The 20,245-nt window shown below is 39.7% G+C and overlaps 1 pseudogene; it reads right to left on the bottom strand.

Annotated features, from left to right (window-relative positions):
- LOC140475913 (inverted formin-2-like) overlaps positions 1-20,245 on the bottom strand; it is an 80,010-nt pseudogene that overhangs the window by 19,537 nt on the left and 40,228 nt on the right.

The following is a 20,245-nucleotide window of genomic DNA, read 5'->3' as shown; positions in this document are numbered from 1 at the left end:
TTCCCGCGTACTGTCAATCATGTTTATTATCATTACTTTTGGAGTCTGCCAACAGTTCTGATGGCCTAAATCTTTCTTGGTTTCAACAACTTGAAGCTATCTAGCCAAACACTTCTTATTTGAACCACCATAGACTAGAAACTCCTTTGCTGAGGAGACTGGCTCAACTGATCTGAGCTTCAAATCTCTTTTCTCCTTCTAGGAGACAAGAGGAAAAAAAAACTATTCTCTTCTGAACTAAACACTGAATTCTTCTGAACTAAAACCTTGACATTTCTAATCTGATCAAATCTAAATGAATTGCTTTGATGTGTCTGCTCTACTTTTGTCATAAACCAAAAGGTATAAGCATTCTATCTATTAACACCATAGGATTCTCCTAGGCACACTGATGGAATCACATGCTTTATCAGAACCAATGAATCTAAAACTATGTTCCAAATTAACTTCCTGACCATTTAAAGAGATTGCCTCACAGAACTCCATCTGCAAGAAGCTCACTCTTCAGAAAGTGCTCAGGAAATTGAAACTTCTTATGGGCAATCTTCCAGAGACTGGAACTCATCAAAAATGTCCCTAGTTCAGAGTTAGAGTTAGAGACGTTGAAGTGTTCAGATTCATTTACTTAAATAGTTAGCCAAGTAAAGCTAGAGGAATTAAAATCTGCTCTAACTCAATGTTAAAATTAAAACTAATCACCATGCCCTCCAATGACACTCCCTGACTAAGCATTGACCACAGACACAATCAGATTAGGAAGTTCAAGATTTTAGTTTAGAAGAATTCAGATATATGCCAGCTTCTTCCCCAGCCTTAGCCCAGTTGTGAAACAGATTTCCCTGCAATGGGCAAAGGAGGGATTGTGTATGATGAAAGATGATGAAAGAGCAGTTAGTAATGATGTTTTTTAAACAATTCATTTGTGGGACAAAGGTGTTGCAGGCTGGGTCTGGGTCAATGTGTATTGTCTGTCTATAGTTGTTCTTGAGAAGATGGTAGTGAGCTGTCTTATCGAACTGTTGCAGCGCATATGCTGTAAATAGACCCACTATGCTATTAGGGAGGCACTTCCGGGATTTGACCCAGTGACCCAGAAGAAACAGCAATGTCTCCATAAAACATGAGCAGGAGAGGTGATGAGCTGTGCCTAGGAGTGAATGGGAATCTCAGAGGTCAGGGAAGATTAATAGTTTGAGAGAATGAGGTGCTTGAGAGGTTTAATTTGTATTGATGCATGCAATAGTGTATGTTGAATGCATGAACCTTATTGAAAGGCATATGCGATAGCAGGTTTAGATTGATAGATCGCCTGTCAGTGTGAGGCAGCAGAGAGAAGACAGCAGCATTTGCTCTTGTGGAGTGCCGAAGATCATTGACCGGATTCCTGCATCACTGGGCTTCTTGCTTCACCACAGACACAGTACTAATGCAGGCTGTTTTTTGTGTCCTGGATGCCTTGGACTGGTAGCATGGCTCCCTGTGGTTGTCCACAGAAAACCAAATGACCATCTTGTGCACCGTCTTGTTCACCAGCATTTCCCCTTCACCTACTCCCCTTCTTGCCCACCATTAATGACCATCTGTCTCAACCCATTATGCTAGAATTCCCTCCCTAAATCTTTTCTGCATCTCCAACTCTCTCTTTCTTCCTTTAAAAAAAACCTCTTCATTCCTCCTGATATGCTTTTTAGTCAGTTTAAACCTTGGTGAGGCATGGTGCTAGATAAATGTAAGATATGTGGTAAACTGCACATTTAACTCATTCAGAAAGCCATTTACAATAGCATGTCTTATCCTGACTTCACTACTTTCATAACAGTTAATTTTTGGTAATTTTAGCAATAGATTCAAATCAGCCATTTAATTTACAGACTAGAATATATTAGGTGTTACATTGTTTTAACTATTATCTAATCATAATTTATTAGATAGCTTAGTCAACCAGGAACAAATATTTTGAGAAAAGCAAATATTTGTATAAAACTCACTTTCACATGCCTTTTTAATCAGCTTTGCGTTTGGTCGGTGAACATTTTGTAAAACTGCTATGTCTTCACATGACAATAAACAGTCAATCCGTAACTCATAGCTGTAGATGGGAAAGCAAAACAAAATGATATTACAAAGTCTTTAGTGTCTTCTTTACCATTTCTTTGGTATGATGAAAAAAAGTATCTATAATAGCTCTGCAGTTGTACCATAGAAAAATCACACAATGCCACCTGTTGCTGAGGGAGTGAGGCAGCATGGAAGGCAAGAGGTTGTAGAACATTTTATGCTCCAGTAAACATTGTGATCATCTCAGGTCGTAGGAAATGTGTCAGATGTTCCACATAGAGAGTATATACTTTGTGGTATCACCAGAGGAAGCTACCGAGAGAAATCAAGCAGTTCTCCACAATTTTGATGACCAACACAAAGGAAAAAATATTGGCCAAATTCTGAAAAAAAGTTGGCTTCCTGTTCTATTGCCCAGGAAATGGCATATGGCAGTGAAGGTTGAAGGAATGTGGAGGAAAAAAAATCTAACAAAGGTTAGGATTAAAAAGTGCACACTTTGTAAATGAAAATGAAGAACTCAACATTTGGCAAATTGTATCAGTTTGGAACTGTGAAAAACACAGCTTTACAAGATTTCCCAGAATGGTAGAGGATCTGAGTTTCAGCTTGTACATGGCAAATTTCATATCTCTGAATCAGATATACAGAATGCTGAGCACAGAGTCCAGATAAAGCAGGCAAGTTATTTCAAGTATTGAAATCGATGCACTGCTTATTGCTAGCTGAAGATCACAGCCTTAACAAAAATTACCTTTTTAGTCATTGTTGGTGCTTCCCCTCAAATCTAAAGTGGAAAGTAAATATCAAATTGATAGAAGGGAGATGATAGGGTAACCTTATTTCCAATTTTCTATGAAGAAAAAAGTTATTGGGAACTGTACATCTCTATGATTCTGTGACTACTGATATTTACTGATACCAAGGCACATTGAGAAGGCAAAGGTAGAAATGATCTCCATTCGCTAATTTTTCTTTTTCTTCTTTGTAAGTTATTATATTTTCTCTCTGCACATAGCAAATTAAAATGTTGCAATGAAGAACTATACCTAGCAAGGTAAAGTATCCAAACTGCTCTCATTCTTGTTTAGCTGTATAGAACATAGAACATTGAACAGTGCTTACTTCATGTTCATCTGGCAGCAGTTTCTTTAATTGTTGCAAAACTTCCACATCAAATCTAGATTTGCTACCCTTTTGGACCATTTCTGCTAGTTCTTCATTAGAGCTGCAAATATGTTAAAATAATATTACAGAATTAATTAAACTGTGATCAATATGGAGTTCGCTACAAGCAATACCTGGAAAGAGGTGAAAAAAAGCAGATAAAAAAAGTAACAGTTAAGCTAAATTCAGTTATTCCATTTATTAATTATGAATGAGTCAGCAGTTAACATATAAAAATATCCACATAATGCACATTAATTACATGTGCATTATTGTGACATGTTTATTGCAGGCCCATCTCACAACTGATTTCCTGTTGACCATGTAGACTCATTCAAACACAACATGTAGTTAAAAGCTTGGTATTACTACATCTTCAAAGATTTTCAAGCATTTAAGTAAGTTGATACAATATAGATCCATGATTAACAATCGATTATTGAGACCACAATTGGGCTACAGGTTGGTCATATGGCAGGGTTGTGTCATCTTTCAGCATGTGAAGATACCTGCCCAAGTTGCAAAACAAGTTGGGACATAAATAAAGACACCAAGTCCAAAAAGGAGCAGAACATAAGGCAAAGCCACAGAATAATACTCTGTAAGAGGGGAAGAAGGTGAATCAGAGATCTTCCCAATCTATGATTGAGCATTATTCTTCTTATTTTCCTTCTCATTTACTCACACTTTGACATGCACACAACTGCAAAAATATCCATGACCCTATAACGTATTCTGCTGTAAGTTGTGTAAAGATGCCAGAATTAATTCACCAAGTCTTAGTGCTATGGTTCGATTTCTAGTTTAGAAAGTTAAGCAGGCACTTAGCACTATTGGAGCTGTTGAATTTCTGTCACTAGTTGAAGAAGAGTGAGAGAGTTCTCATTTTCTAGTCAACATTAATCAAAGGGTCATGATTTGGAGATGCCGGTGTTGGACTGGGGTGTACAAAGTTAAAAATCACACAACACCAAGTTATAGTCCAACAGGTTTAATTGGAAGCACACTAGCTTTTGGAGCGACGCTCCGAATCACCTGATGAAGGGGCGTCGATCCGAAAGCTAGCGTGCTTCCAATTAAACCAGTTGGACTATAACCTGGTGTTGTGTGATTTTTAACTTAGATCAAAGGGAGGGAGGAACTTAGGAAATTCACAATCACCAGTGAAACAATAGTAAATAGTTGGAGTTACACATTGACAAGTGATTGTGTTCTGATGGACTTCGTCCTAAAGTCTAAAAAACATTGTTAATTATTGAAACAGTTGATGCTTTGCTTTTAATTTTCCAAAACTCCTTTGATTGAGGATGGTTGTCTTTTTCAGAGACAGAATATATAACTTCTAAATTAAAAAATGAAGGGGGACAGTTTGCGGGACGGACCAGGCTAGTAAGTTTAACATCTGTCACAGGGAAAATGTTGGAAACTATTATTTAAAGAAGTTATAACAAGTGCATGTGGATGTGTTCAAGGTAATTAGGCAGAGTCAACATGGTTTGATGAAAAGGAAATCACGTTTACCCAATCTATTTGAGTATTTTAAGTAGGTAATGCATGCTGTGGTTAAAGGGCATCATTGGATCTTCTGTACTTAGATTTCCAGAAGGCATTTGATAATTTGCCACATCAAATGAAATTGTAGAAAATGAAAGCTCATGGTTAGGGAATAGCATAATAGGCATATCCAGGGGGCACTGGTGAGACCAGATCTAGAGTCTTGTGCGTATATTAGTAACCTTACTTTTTGAAAAATTTAAGGCAGTTCAGATCAAGCTTTCCTTACTAATATCTGGAATGAGATGTTTGTCTTCTGAGGAAAGCTCAAATAGAGTAGGCTTGTATTTACTGGATATTAGAAGATATTACTGAAATGCATAAGATCCTGAGGGCTCTCGACACCATTGGTTTGGACTCAATGTTTCGTCTTATGGCAGAATGAAGGACTAGGAGTAATTGATTAAAAATCAGTGGTCACCCATTTAACATATAAATTAGGTGAATTTTTTTAAGCTTGCGAGTCTTTGGAACTATCTTCCTGAAATGCTGATGGAAGCAGATTCCTTGCCTATTTTGAAAGCCAAGATACATACATTCATGTGAAGTAAAAGGGGATGAAAGGTTATAAGGAGAAGGAAAGAATGTGGCTTTGAGGTTACAATCAGATCAGCCACAATCTTTTCAAGTGGGGGAAATGCTCGGGTGGCTGAATGGCCTAATACTTCATAATTTGTATATTTGTATATTTTTGTACATGTTAATGTGATTGATTCATTTTGAATCTTCTTCCCCCATTCAATAAGATCATAAATGAATTTTTATTTTAGTCAAGGCTCCTCACACTATCCACCATTTTCTTAGTCACCCAAACGTAGCTGATCCCTGAATTGAATATACTCAACAACTGAGCATTCACAACTCTCTGTGATTGTGAATTCCAAAACTTCATAACCACTGAAGTGAAAGTGTTTAGTGTTTCTTTTCATCAGAGAATGTTTGACTCAATATTCTGACTCTGTGAGCCCTCATTATGGTGTCCTTAAAGTTTGAGGAGATTGTAGAGATGCTCTAATAGCAAGGATATCCAATACTTTGGGAAATGCAACAGAAATCTGCCCACTTTAGTTTTGAGTTGTAGGAAAGGAGATTAAATAATTATGTTAGCTAATGTAACCTAATTCAGTTACCTAATACAGTGGTACAGAAGGAAAATACTGTGAATTATGGAGATTTGATCTAAAAAAGTCTGGAAATACTCAGCTGGTCAAGCAGTATCTGTGAAAAGAGGAACAATAACATTTTAGTTTGAGGATCCTTCATTAAAGGTTCTACTTTAGTTGTTTTTTGTTTGCTCCCCTCCAGTAAATCTTATGATATGACATTCTTCCAGTGAAATTTGCACCATTTGGCATTCCTCACCAACAGATTCAGCAAAGCCTTCCTACCCTCCTGTTGTAAGGCAACATTTGTAAGACTGTTAAGTTTTAAAAGCATCTCGTTGGAGAAATGAAGATGGTTTTGTGATATGAATGCTGCCCAACAACAGATCAGCTAGCCATTTTTGATTCTATTATTGCAATTAGTACCCTTGCTCAAACATGAACAGGACAGCCCAATCACTAGCTTAAAGACAGTTGCTAATTAATGTCTACAGGATTTGTCCGAGATTGTAGGAGCCCTGCGAGTTTTCTAATGGTAAACAAGGTGGGTTAATTTAACAGGAAATGGTGTTGTAAATGGGGAGGACCCTGCTTCTGATTTCAAGGATTATTGACAAACTACTTGCTTCTATGATGTGTGGGAAAGTTACCATTGCTCTGAAAACAAAAAATGCTAGAGATCACAGCAGGTCAGGCAGAGAGGGCAAGCTAACATTTCAAGTCTAGATGATTCTTCATCAGAGTTGACATGTGGAGGGGGCAGCACTTATGCAATATTGGGGGAGAATGGATGTTGATGGAGCAGACTAAGTGATTGGAATATGAGAATGGCAGAACAATGGCATGTCTAACTGCCAAGAATGGAAAGAACAGACAGTCCCATTGGAGAGGGGGAAGGGGAGAGAAGGTGACAGAGGGTGTACCATTGCTCTTGGCCTGCAACATGAGCATTCTCACCAACGATTTCATTTTTTACAGGATCATCCCATAATTTCACTAATTGTCTTGTGCCCTATATGTTTTCATCTAAGAAAGGCACTTATAACTCAGAGACTCTTGCAGCTTCATGTTTCTCTTGATATTTTGCACAGTTGTACTGTGTGCCTGCCATCGACCACAAGGTGGTGTAGAGTTACCAGATGCAGCTAAAATGAACTCCGACACTTTCATTTTTGAATCCAGTAATAAAGAATATAAATGGAAGGGAGCTGTAACCAAATCACTGAAGTTACAATGCAACATGATATTGAATGAAATAAACAACCTCTTTAAAAGAGAGGGTAAATGTCAGAGCACCTGTGCTGGCAGAGTCAGGAAATTAACTAGCACAAATTGTTTTTTGACTGCTGTAACTGTTCAGTTTTAATGGAGAAATTGTGTTTCCATGGGAAGAGAGTCGTTGGGGTGAGCAGTCGGGTAAGAGAGATAAATGCGAGAAGGATGGTCCCTGATGATTTGTATTTATATAATGGATATAGAAAAGACTGCTCTAAGAGGGTATTGTATAGGCAGACCCACCTGTTGTGCATTAGTAATTTAAAATACATAGAGGACTGTGTGAATAAATATTCATATGCGTAAAATGTTAGCTATTTTTCTCTTGTCCCAGGAGAGTATCCCACAGGACATGGGTGAAGGGGATAACATTCAAACCAACTTTGGGGGTTTGATCCCCTCAAAGGATCAGCCCCTCCCTCTATCTCGCAAATGAAATAGCATTCTAATGATGATGTATTCAATGGACTGTCAAATTGCATGATTTCTAACAAATCAATGGAGCATAATTTGTGAATAATTTTGAACAGAATGAAATCTGCTGACCTCACGTTCCTTCAACAATACGATTCTTCCCTCAAAGTTACTTAAAACTCACAGAATGGTAACAGATCAGAAGGAAATATCTTCCTGTCAAGTCTGAAGGAGCAATTTACCTAACTGCGATTCCTTCACCTTCTCTCAATAGATTTGCACAATATTCCTAATTAAATGATAAATTCCATCTTGAAGGCCTTGATTGTGTTGCTGGTGTCGCTTAATTTTTTGTTATTTTATTTGTATTGCTGGGACCCTTTATCAGTTTAAGTTTGGTGCCCAAAATCCTTGAATTGTGAACATTTACGTGGTTGGAACATTAACTCACAGAAGATAATAATATAAAAGAAGGAGAAAAATTCAAGGTAAACCCGACATTTGTATTGTAAAAATACAAAAGAACTCAAAACACATCATTAGCTACATAAAAATAACAATGGCCCAGATTTTCTGATTGCTATTGAAACAGATTCGACCAATGGTAATCCTTTTTTAAATTATCCACTTGTCTTCTGATGTTTTTTCTGGCAAAATTCCAAGTCTGACTTGTCCTGAATGTATGCATCAGAAGAAACCAGGAGATATCCATGCAGTGTAAGGATAACATTGCAGGTCAAAATACGTTCTTTGTTCCAGTACTTGCTGCTATGTTTCAGGGGTTTTCTTGTTTAAAGGTGCCAGAGGAAAGGTAAATGAGTAAAGTAAGTGTAGGCAAGGGTGCCAGGTGGATGAGGGAGTAGAGTGAAAGTTGGGAGAGGGTGCCACATAAGTGTCTGAGTGCTGAGGGGATGTACTGTGAGGAGTAGAGTGTCGTTGAGGGATGAAGTCCGGAGCTGCTGGATTTAGTCATAGAGTCACAGAGGTTTGTAAACCTCTGTAAACCCCAGTTAAAGGCTGGGGCTGTTTTCCCTGGAGCGTTGGAGGCTGAGGGGTGACCTCACAGAGGTTTGTAAACCTTTGTAAGGTCACCCCTCAGCCTCCAGCACTCCAGGGAAAATAGCTGAAAATGTGTTGCTGGAAAAGTGCAGCAGGTCAGGCAGCATCCAAGGAGCAGGAGAATCAAAGTTTCGGGCATGAGCCCTTCTCCTGCTCTTTGGATGCTGCCTGACCTGTTGCGTTTTTCCAGCAACACATTTTCAGTTCTGATTTCTAGCATCTGCAGTCCTCACTTTTTCCAGGGAAAATAGCCCTAGCCTATAAAACCTCTCCCTATAGCCCAAATCCTCCAACCCTGGCAACATCCTTGTAAATATTTTCTGAACCCTTTCAAGTTTCATAACATCCTTCCGATAGGAAGGAGACCAGAATTGCATGCAATATTCCAAAAGTGGCCTAACCAATGTCACATACAGCCACGACATGATCTCCCAATTCCTGTACTCAATATTCTGACAAAAAAAGGAAAGCATACCAGATGTCTTCTTCACAATCCGATCTACCTGCGACTCCACTTTCAAGGAGCTATGAACCTGCACTCCAAGGTCTTTTTGTTCAGCAACACTCCCTGGGTCCTTACCATTAAGTGTATAAGTCCTGCTAAGATTTGCTTTCTCAAAATGCAGCACCTCGCATTTATCTAAATTAAACTCCATCTGCCACTTCTCAGCCCGTTGGTCCATCTGATCAAGATCCTATTGCAATCTGAGGTAATCTTCTTCACTGTCCACTACACCTCCAATTTTGGTGTCATCTGCAAACTTACTAACTGTAACTCTTATGCTCGTATCCAAATCATTTATATAAATGACGAAAAGTAGTGGACTCAGCACCAATCCTTGTGGCACTCCACTGGTCTCAGGCCTCCATTCTGAAAAACAACTCTCCACCTTTGAGCCAGTTCTGTATCCAAATAGATAATTCTCCCTGTATTCTGTGAGATCTAACCTTACTAACTGGTCTCCCATGGGGAACCTTGTCGAAAGCCTTACTGAAGTCCATATAGGTCATGGCTACTGCTCAATCCTCTTTGTTACTTCTTCAAAAGATTCAATCAAGTTCGTGAGACATGATTTCCCACGCATAAAGCCATGTTAACTATCCATAATCAGTCCTTGCCTTTCCAAATACGTGGACATCTGTCTCTCAGGGTTCCCTCCAACAACTTGCCCATCACCAACGTCAGGGTCACTAGTCTATCATTCCCTGGCTTGTTGTTACCACCTTTCTCAAATAGTGGCACTACATTAGCCAACCTCCAGTCTTCCGGCACCTCACCTGTGACTAACGATGATACAAATATCTCAGCAAGGAGTCCAGCAATCACTTCCCTATCTTCCCACAGAGTTCAATGGTACACCTGATCAGGTCCTGGGGATTTATCTACTTTTATGTGTTTCAAGACATCCAGCATTTCCTCTTCTGTTTCCCTATATTCTATGTCTTCCATGTCCTTCTCCACCACAAACACTGATGCAAAATATTTATTTATTATCTCCCCATCTCCTGTGGTTCCACACAAAGGCTGCCTTGCTAATCCTTGAGGGGCCCTAATCTCTCCCTAGTTATCTTTTTGTCCTGAATGTATTTGTAAAGATCCATTGGATTCTCCTTAACTCTATTTACCAAAGATATCTCATGTCCCCGTTTTGCCCTCCTGATTTCCCTCTTAAGTATACTCCTACTGCCTTTACACTCTTCTAAAGATTCACTCAATTTATCCTGTCTATACATGACATATGCTTCCTTCTTTTTCTTAACCAAACCCTTAATTTCTTTAGTCATCCAGTATTCCCTATACCTACCAGCCTTTCCTTTCACCCTAACAGGAATTTACTTTCTCTGGACTCTCGTTATCTTATTTCTGAAGACTTCCCATTTTCCAGCCATCTCTTTACCTGCGAACATCTGCCCCCAATCAGTTTTTGAAAGTTCTTGCCTAATACTGTCAAAATTGGCCTTTCTCCAATTCAGAACTTTGACTTTTAGATCTGGTCTATCCTTTTCCATCACTATTTTAAAACTAATAGAATTATGGTCACTGGCCCCAAAATGCTCCCTCACTTACACCTCAGTCACCTGCCCTGCCTAATTTCCCAAGAGTAAATCAAGTTTTGCACCTTCTCTAGTAGGTACATTCACATACTGAATCAGAAAATTGTCTTGTACGCACTTAACAAATTCCTTTCCATCTAAACCCTTAACACTATGGCAGTCCTAATCTATGTTTGGAAAGTTAAAATCCCCTAACATAACCACCCTATTATTCTTACAGATTACTGAGATTTTCTTCCAAAGTTGTTTCTCAATTTCCCTCTGACTATTATGGAGTCTATAATGAAATCCCAATAAGGTGATCATCTCTTTCTTATTTCTCAGTTCCACCTAAATGACTTCCCTGGTTGTATTTTTGGGAATATCCTCCCTCAGCACAGCTGTAATGCTATCCCTTACCAAAAACATCACCCCCCTCTCCTCTCTTGTCTCCCCTTCTGTCCTTCTTGTAGCATTTGTATCCTGGAACATTAAGCTGCCAGTCCTGTCCATCCCTGAGCCATGTTTCCGTAATTGCTATGATATCCCAGTCCCATGTTCCTAACCATGCCCTGAGTTCATCTGCCTTCCCTGTTAGGCCCCTTGCATTGAAATAAATGCAGTTTAATTTATCAGTCCTACTTGTTTTGTCCCTGCCTGCCCTGACTGTTTGACTCGCTTCTTTTCTCAACTCTACTAATCTCAGATTGATCTCTTTCCTCACTATCTCCCTATGTCCCAACACCTCCCTGCCCCCCTCCCCCCTGCCACACCTTACTAGTTTAAATTGTCCTGAGCAGCTTTAGCAAATCTCCCTGCCAGTATATTAGTCCCCTTCCAATGTAGGTGCAATCCGACCATCTTGTACAGGTCACTTCTACCCGAGAAGGGATTCCAATGATCCAAAAATGTGAATCCTTCTCCCATACACCAGCTCCTCAGCCACGCATTCATCTACTCTATCTCCTATTCCTATTCTCACTAGCTTGTAGCACGGGGAGTAATGCAGATAGGACTACTCTTGAGGACCTCCTTTTTAAATTCCTGCCTAACTCGCTGTAACCTCCCTTCAGAATGTCATCCTTTTCCCTTCCTATGACATTGGTTCCTGCTGGGTCCTCTCCCCCTTGAGAACATTCTGCACCCTCTCTGAGACATCCTTGAACCTGGCACCAGGGAGGCAATACACCATTCTGATATTTTGCTGCTGGCCACAGAAATGTCTGTCTGTGCCTTGGACTGGAGAATCCCCTAACACAATCGATCTCTTGGAACCTGCCATACCCCTCATTGCATTAGAGCCAGTCTTGATACCAGAGAGTTCAATGATTCTCCTGAGAATCCATCACCCCCTACAGTTTCCAAAATAGCATACTTGTTTGAAATGGGAATAGCCACAGAAGACTCCTGCACTCCCTGCCTACCTCTCTTACCTTTCCTGGAGTTAACCCATTTATGTGACTGTACCTGCAACTTTTCTCCCTTCCTATAACTGCCATCCGTCACACCCCCTTGCTCTTGTAAGTTCCTCATTGCCTCTAACTGTCACTCAAACCGATCCATTTGATTTGATCAGGGTTGTGATTTGTGAGAGTGTGATGGGTCTGTGCAGGGTGGGGAGGTTCAGATCAAGGGGTGCACGTATCAAGGCTGATAGGCAGGCTGCTCAGGCCTGAGGTTGGCAGTATCAGAGCTGGGAGGTCAGGGCAGATTAGGTGGGTATTGGATCAGAGGGGATTGTACTGGGGGGAATGAGCAAGAAGACGGGATCTGGCAGGTTAGTCTGAGAGTATTTCTATGTCAGGTTAAGCCAGAGGCAGTTCGGGAGGGGGAGTTGTCGAATCCAAGAGAATCAGGAAGAGTCCGGTTGTAGAGTGAATTTTTTGTTGTCAGGGTTAGGTCTGGGGAGGAGGGCAGGAGGTCATTTCCAAGTCTGGCAGTGTGAAATCAGGTCAGTGCTGGGGAAGAGATATTGGATCCAGCAGAGTTGGTTTGAGTGGCAGTGGGTGTGTGTGTGTGTGTGTGTGTGTGTGTGTGGATGGTATAGTTGGGACTGCAGGATTGGAATGTGAAGTAGTATGGGCTGTCATGTCCAGTGGGGTTAGGCCAGGTAAAGTCTTGGTAGAGGAAGGATATTGGTCAGGGAGTGTCATGGGTTAAGGGGTTGCATTTGGAGTGGTCAGTGATGCGTTGGAAATTCATTTTAATAGTTACCCAAGAAATAGAGTAGATTTTTAACCCTTTAAATTTTCTGGGTAAGAGTTAAGCTTTACTGAGTCGGAAACCTCTAAAGTTGAGGGTTTTGTTTGGAGGCTTTCAGACCCAGAGGAATTGCTTATCAGAAAATTCAATTTCCTGGGCTTCTGCATAGTCTTGGCATAAAACTACAGCCTAATGTACAGGAATGACCATCTGATCATCAAAATATCTGAGCCAATTATGCAGCATCACTCACCATTTGAACGGTTTTAAAAATATGTTCAAAGTAAGGCTTTTCTTAGAGTCTAGAAATGTAACCTGAAAAAAAATGCAACAACAAATGTTAGGGAAGAGGTGAGGGTTCCAAAGTTCTTTGTTTAGCATTCCTATTTCTCTTCAGAAACAGTTGTTAAAATAAATCTTGCCGTGTGTTTGTACATCCACAGAACTGTATTAATTCTAGTGCAGGAATGTTTCCAAATATTCATTTTACTCACATTCAATAATGACAGTGTTGTATATAGTTTTATTTAAAATAAACAATCAGTATACATAGAAAGAAAGATCTGACAATTATGCAGCATCATTGACAGCCTCAGTATGTCCCCAAGGACTTCATAAATTATTTTAGAATCGATGTTAACTCTTATTAAGTAGGCAAATGGCCAGTGTGTTTTCTGTAAGACTTCCACAAACAACCAAGTTGTCTGTTTGATGGTGTCAGTAGAGCAATAAATGATCAACCATTAAACCAGCGGAGTACCTTATCTCAGTAAATTGTGCTCCTGGCTCTTTGATTACAATCTGAGAAAGCAAATAGGACTCTTACCTTACACTTAATCCTAAAAATACTACCATTTAGAGTCATACTGCACAGAAACAGATCCTTCAATCCAACCAGTCCGTGTGACCATAATCCCAAAACAAACTAGTCCCACCTGCCTGTGCTTGGCCCATATCCCTCCAAACATTTCTTATTCATGCACTTATCCATATGCCTTTTAAATTTGTAATGTTCCACATCCACCACACTCTCTGGAAGTCCATTCCACACATAAACCAGTTTCTGTGTAAGATAAAAGCCCATCGTGTCCCTTTTGAATCTTTCTCCTCTCACCTTAAAAATATGTCCCCTCCTCTTGAAATGCTCTATCCCTAGAGAAAAGACACCTGCCATTTACCTTATCCACACCCCTCACAATTTTATAAATCTCTGTAAGGTCACCCCTCAACCTCCTACGCTATAGTGAGAAAAGTCCCAGCCTATCCAGCCTCTCCTTATAACTGAAACCCTCTGTTCCTGGCAACAATCTGGTAAATGTCTTCTGCACCCTTTCTAGCTTAATAATAGTTTAATAATAACCTCTACAGTACTGCACTAAAGCAGTAACTGGGGTTTATTTGTTTGTCTTTGGCATAAGGCTTGAACCTATTATTAAGGAATTGGGATTGCTCCCACTGAGCCAAGGTTGATATTTAAGAACTTAAAACAAAGCAGAAAGGTAGCAAATATATTCTTACTTTCAGAAACACTTTGACTTTTTCGTATAACTTAACAAAAGAGTTAAGTTGAATGATTACATTATACTTTCCGTAAAACAATGCATTCGTCTGTAGCTACCTCCTTTGGCTCCTTTTTGAAGAGGGTTTGGTCTTTCTCTTTCGTTTGTGATAAGGAGAAGCAGAAAAGCTGTTCAATTCTGGCATAGTCAGGATTTATGGGATTATTCAGGCCAAGTGACCATAAAGAACTTCTTTCTGAAATAGGACAAAGATTTAAAATTTTACATGAGTTACTACACAGTAGAAGATGCCACCAAACAGGGACTGAGGAGCAAAATTCTACAGCCCCTTTTTTAGCAGTAAGTATTGTATTCTGTGATTTAAAGGTCCAGTAGCCACTTTGGAAGCTACTGAGTAATTATGAGCTAGGGTTCGTGGATAGTGAAAAACAGAAAACACAATCAATCAGAGCAGGAGTAGGCCATTGAGCCCATCATGCCAGCTCTGTTATTAAATGTGATAAAGGCTGATTGTCTATCTCAATTTTATTCTCCCCACTCTTCCAAAACCTTTGTCACATTTAGTGTCAATAACATTTCCTTACTTTCTTCACTGGAGCTACAATAATGTGGAGGTGCATAAACAGTAGTATTTCATTTGACACTGCTCCCATGTTAATGAACTGATTGATACTGGCTTTTTAAAAAACATCTCTCATGGGACGTGAGTGTTGCTAGAAGGCCAGTGTTTATTGCCTTGAGAAGATGGTGGTGAGCTGCCTTCTTGAACTGCTGCAGTCCATGTATTGTAGGTAGACTGTTAGGGAGGGAATTCCAGGATTTTGACCCAATGACAATGAAGGAACAGTGATACATTTCCAAGTTAGGATAGTCAGTGGTATGAAGATGGTAGTGTTTCCATATCGTGATTTTCAAGATGGATGTGGTCATGTGTTTCGAAGGTCTTGTCTAAGGATAGTTTATAAGGATTTCCTACACTTTTTAAAGACCTTATTGTGTTATCTCCAAAGCTAAAACTTGCAGAACTCTCAAATTCCTTACTGTGTTCCAATCTTTTTACTCAGAGAGTTTAGGAAGCATTTTAGCCAGTGTTATCCATGCACTGCAGATGTACATCACTGTCCAATTGAAAGATTCTTTCATCCACTATGTGAGAAGGATGCATTATATTGCCTAATAAGGAAGTTAAGGAGAGTATCAAATTGAATAAAAATGTATGCCATACAGTGAAGATTGATGATAAATGTAAGGATCTGAAATCAGAGTACAGGCTGAAGTAACTAGTTGTAGTCAGGACGACATGCTCTTACTAAAATAGGCAGCAATAAAATGGCTTCTTAATGCAAATAACATAACAAAATGGTTTCTAGGCTGCAAATTGACAATTCTGCTTAAAGCTGCATAATATGGCTTTTAACCCTGCTAAAAGCTGAACTAACCATAGTCTGTATCAACAAACATTAGCAGACAATGTTTCCTTTACAGCATAAAAATAGCTCGACTCGATAAGACATTACTAGCCATCCTAACTGACCTTGCACATGCAGGTGTAGATGCTAGGTTCATGAGATAGGAGTACTTGGATGTTGGAAAATAAGATTAATTCCCAGGAAATATCATTGGGCTAAATTGCTGTCAATAAAGTCATTTCATTAAAATTAATTGATAATTGTCTGAATGTGATCTGTAATGATGCCCTGTACTTCTCTCAAAAACAGTATAAAAATGTCTTTGTCTTAAGCCATGTGCGCAGTTTCTCCGAGGAACACAGAAGTGTTTAACCTGTACCTGCTCAAGATTGAATAAAGTGTGAAATCTTACAGAACCAGACTGAATTGTTAGTGTTTATTGACCAATCGCAGAACAGAGAGACCTCCTGCAGGGATCCAGATCATCTGGTTCTGTAACCTGGACTTGGCATGGACAGATTGTTGGCAGCGGTGTAAGAGCCTTGAGTCCTCCACTAATGAGTTTAGAAAAATCGGCCAGCCGGATGTGAGTTTTTTATATCTACTTGGTTTTCCTCTCATTCAAGTCGTGGTTGACCTGACCCCTCACTGCTTATCATCTCGGTCCAACCCGAGATGTATCAGCTCTGGTAAGAATTCACTCTAAGAGTGAGGTCGGGGACCCCAGGAAGTCAGGGACTTCCACTAACAGGTCGGGGGCCTGTGAATAGAGTCGGGGGCCTGTGAATAGAGTCAGAGACCTGTGAATAGAGTCAGGGACTCTAAAGCAAAGGGATCGGGGACCCCAAGGAGTCTGTGACTCCAGGAAATCGGGGACCTGTGATTGGAGTCAGAAACAGAATTTGGTTGGATTGGAGCTGTCTAAAGTGATTTCTAAATTGTTATGTGAAAGACAAAACAAAGAAGTATCGCAATATATTATGACAAAACTGTCAGGGTTTGAGAATGTCGAGAATGTTTTGCAGAAATCATTAGTCTTGTTTTTCATTGGCGGATTATTGATTAGTGAATGTTTTAGGTCGAGATTATCTTCTCTGTTGTATCTGTTTGGCTTGGCTTATCTTGCTTTGCTGCTTTGTCTTTTGTTCTGTTTATTTTTGTGTGTGTTCTTTGTTTATGAAATATAGAGGGTGGTTGCTGCTTTTGTCATGTTAAAAGAAAAGAAAGCTGGTCAGTGATACAATTCTCGCACACTTGGTTAAGCAGCTATGTGCCACAGCCAAGATTTAAGAGGATAAAACTCCCTAACTTTGACTTTTGGAATGTGTGTGTGCAAGAAAGAGAGAGAGAGACAGAGACAGAGGGAATCAGTGCTAATTCCCTGCAGCTTGCAGAAAATTTAACCCTTTCAGATTCAGTTTGGATGCACATATGCTTGTTGATGATTGAATGTTTGTGTGTTTTAATTGCTGGAGCTCAAGATCCAGGACTATTTTGAATTTGATTTGCATTTTGGGAATTTAACATGATTTCTTTTAAGGTTTAGGATCCATCAGTGATTATGAAATGACATATGAACCCTATCCTTCTTACAGGCCACGATTGCCCTACTGTCAATTTCTAACGAATCACTGTTATGCTTGAAAGCCAATCTTATTTAATTTCAAATTAGTTTAATACAGAGGAAGGCAACATTATCATCTTTTTTTTAAAATAAAGGCCTTTTCCTTCAATCCTGCATCATTTGACATCAGTATAAACTTACTCTCAAATTCCCCATAATTTCATGTTATTGACAAAGATCATTTTCACCCCTCTCACGTGCATTAGTACGTGTTGTACTAATGAAAGAATTGACTAAAGGGAGTAAAGCAGTAGCACTAAACCTGGACTTAAGGGGCAGAATCATTCTGTTCCAGGATGAGAGCAGGCTAAACCTAATCTAAACCTAACATTGAAGAAAATCACTTCTGACTTTAACATTTGCTCATTGAGTGGAGGAATTGCATGAACCTTATTTAATTTAGTTAAATTTTGTAAAGCTGGAAATATAAATATCCCAAAACAACAGCGTTGTTTTCAGAAAATGATACTAGCAGATTTAATTTTTTTTAAACTCTTTTGTTTCCACTTAATTTTAAAATTGCTGTGTTTCATTGGTGATAATGATGTGCCAGTCACAGCTTTATTTTATATTAATTCCCCTCCCTCAATGACAATTGAAGTTTCATTTCAACATTAGGTTGTGATAAATCATGTAACAAAATTAACAACCTATGGTTAATATCTGTGTCTTTGGATTCAGCCATTATTCGTTCATTAGAAGTTTTTTGTTACCATGTGAGTAGATGAGAACTTTTAAGGCAGCTGCAGTCATTTCACGGCCTATAGCATTGTAAATGAGCAATGACTGGTCAGGACCGTTTAAGGAACCTAATCTGGTATTTAAATTAAAGACCAGAACCAGGTAATTATAGTGGATTTCAGAATTGGAAACTGTTAACATTTTACATTTTAAATATTGACTACTGAATAAATGAATTTCCAGTTTATATTGATGACTTTTAAAATGTCTTAGTCACTTGTTTAGCTTCCACCTCTGAATTACAGATAATGTTGTTTTTTATATATAATTAATTGTATTAGCCCTAAATCACAAAATCAGAATTAATTGGCAGGATCGCTTGGTTTTCTTCCTTTACACATTGTCAGTGACCTGTCTCATTGCCTCATGGTTAATTTGAAGCATGGCTGCATTACTTCATTGTCAACTAAAGAATGGAAAGATACCTTTCTGGCAAGTTGAAGGAAATCTGATGTGATTGGGGGATAGAGGTATGTATAGCAGATGGAACTCCCAACAGGTGGGAGGTATTGTGAATGGGTAGATGAATAAATAAAAGGAACATGAGAAACAGTGTAAGGCCACTAAGGCTGAGAAATATACAAACAGGGTTAAAGCCACAATGCTGTAAAATAAAGAACTTAGATTCTACCTGTAATCCTGAGCCTATGTCTGTCATACTGACCCTATTTGAGGAAGAGGGATGACACTGATAGGGATGAGGATGGGGATTATGTTCCTGGATACCCTTTGAGCCTCTAACATCTCCTGATTGTCCCCAGCACAGACCACCCTCCCTCCTTATTACAAACCTTTCCTTCTTTTGAAAATGAAGCATTCAGTCTTCATAGCCAATATCATGGGGATAAGTGGCCTGCACCATCCTAAACCAGGGCCCATCCCGGGAATTAGAGTAATGTTAATGAAACATGCCCCTGACCACAAGAACAAACTGGCCCAATTTGCTCAAGGGTGATACAAAATCCTGGGAGTACCCTGAATACAAATGGCTTGTGTTACAAGACTGAAATATGTGGCTATCTGTCTGATGGAAGTGGTATATAGTTGAAAAGTAACCAAGAAGCTCAATTACCTTTGTTTAACCCTATGCTTTTGCAATGTTTTCCACCTAGTGTCACTGATGTGATCCAGACAAACAGTATGAACTAGTCCAGGAATTTCCAGTCACAAATTAAGTGAGCAATGGTTTTCTATGGGGATGGCCAGAACCAGACTGAACCATGATGCAAGTTACAGTTCAAACCGATTATATCCAGCACACTCGCGATCGCCAATGCCGTGTGCCAGCCCTGACAGGGTTAATTGGGACCAGGATACCTCACCTACCTCAGATGCCAACCTAACAACAACTGCTGAGCAACCTTTTCCTGAGGGGACCCTGGAAATGGGGACAGGCAGGCCCCAGGATGACACCTTTGAGACTGAGGACAAGAAAGCAAAATCCCCCAGGGAGAAATGGCTGGCCTTTGCTTTAACTGTGGAAATGTGGCCACTGGGGAGTGATGTGCCTTTCATGTTACCTTTGAGCTAACGTGGGGAATCAACATGCTTGAATATACACTGACTCTTCCGTTGTGCTCCATGATTTTGGAGCCTTGTGGGAACATAGAGGATGTTTAACCCCCATGGGGCGGCATTATAGTAATGCTGTTTTGTCCAATTAATCTGGCAGTTATGAGGATGTTTGGCTCACGCTGAGGCAACTGATACAGTTTCCAAAGTAATGGGCAGGTGGATGCAATTGCCAAGCAGGCAGCCTTACACCGCAAATGTCTGGTTCCATTGGGCCTCCAGCAAAACCCGGATAGAGACAATATAGGGATAGGTATACCATACCTGGGTAAAGTACAGAAATCACAGGGAAAGGCCCCTGCTGAAGAGCTCAAACTATGGTCTCAAATAGGGTATTCCCTCGATACTCAAACCAAAATGTGGGTAACCCCTGCTGGACAAGTTTGTGTTCCTTCTTTGCTGCTGCCTATTTTAGTTGATTATGTGCATTTTGTACACACTTGGCAAGGAGGGAATAGTTTATACTCAGTTACAATAGACATGCCACAGCCTCCAACCTCGATGGGAGGGGCC

This window comes from Chiloscyllium punctatum, chromosome 4, assembly GCF_047496795.1.
Source record: "Chiloscyllium punctatum isolate Juve2018m chromosome 4, sChiPun1.3, whole genome shotgun sequence".
Lineage (NCBI taxonomy): Eukaryota > Metazoa > Chordata > Chondrichthyes > Orectolobiformes > Hemiscylliidae > Chiloscyllium > Chiloscyllium punctatum.
Note: the sequence above shows the minus strand (reverse complement) of the source record. Positions and strands in the feature narration are given on the sequence as shown.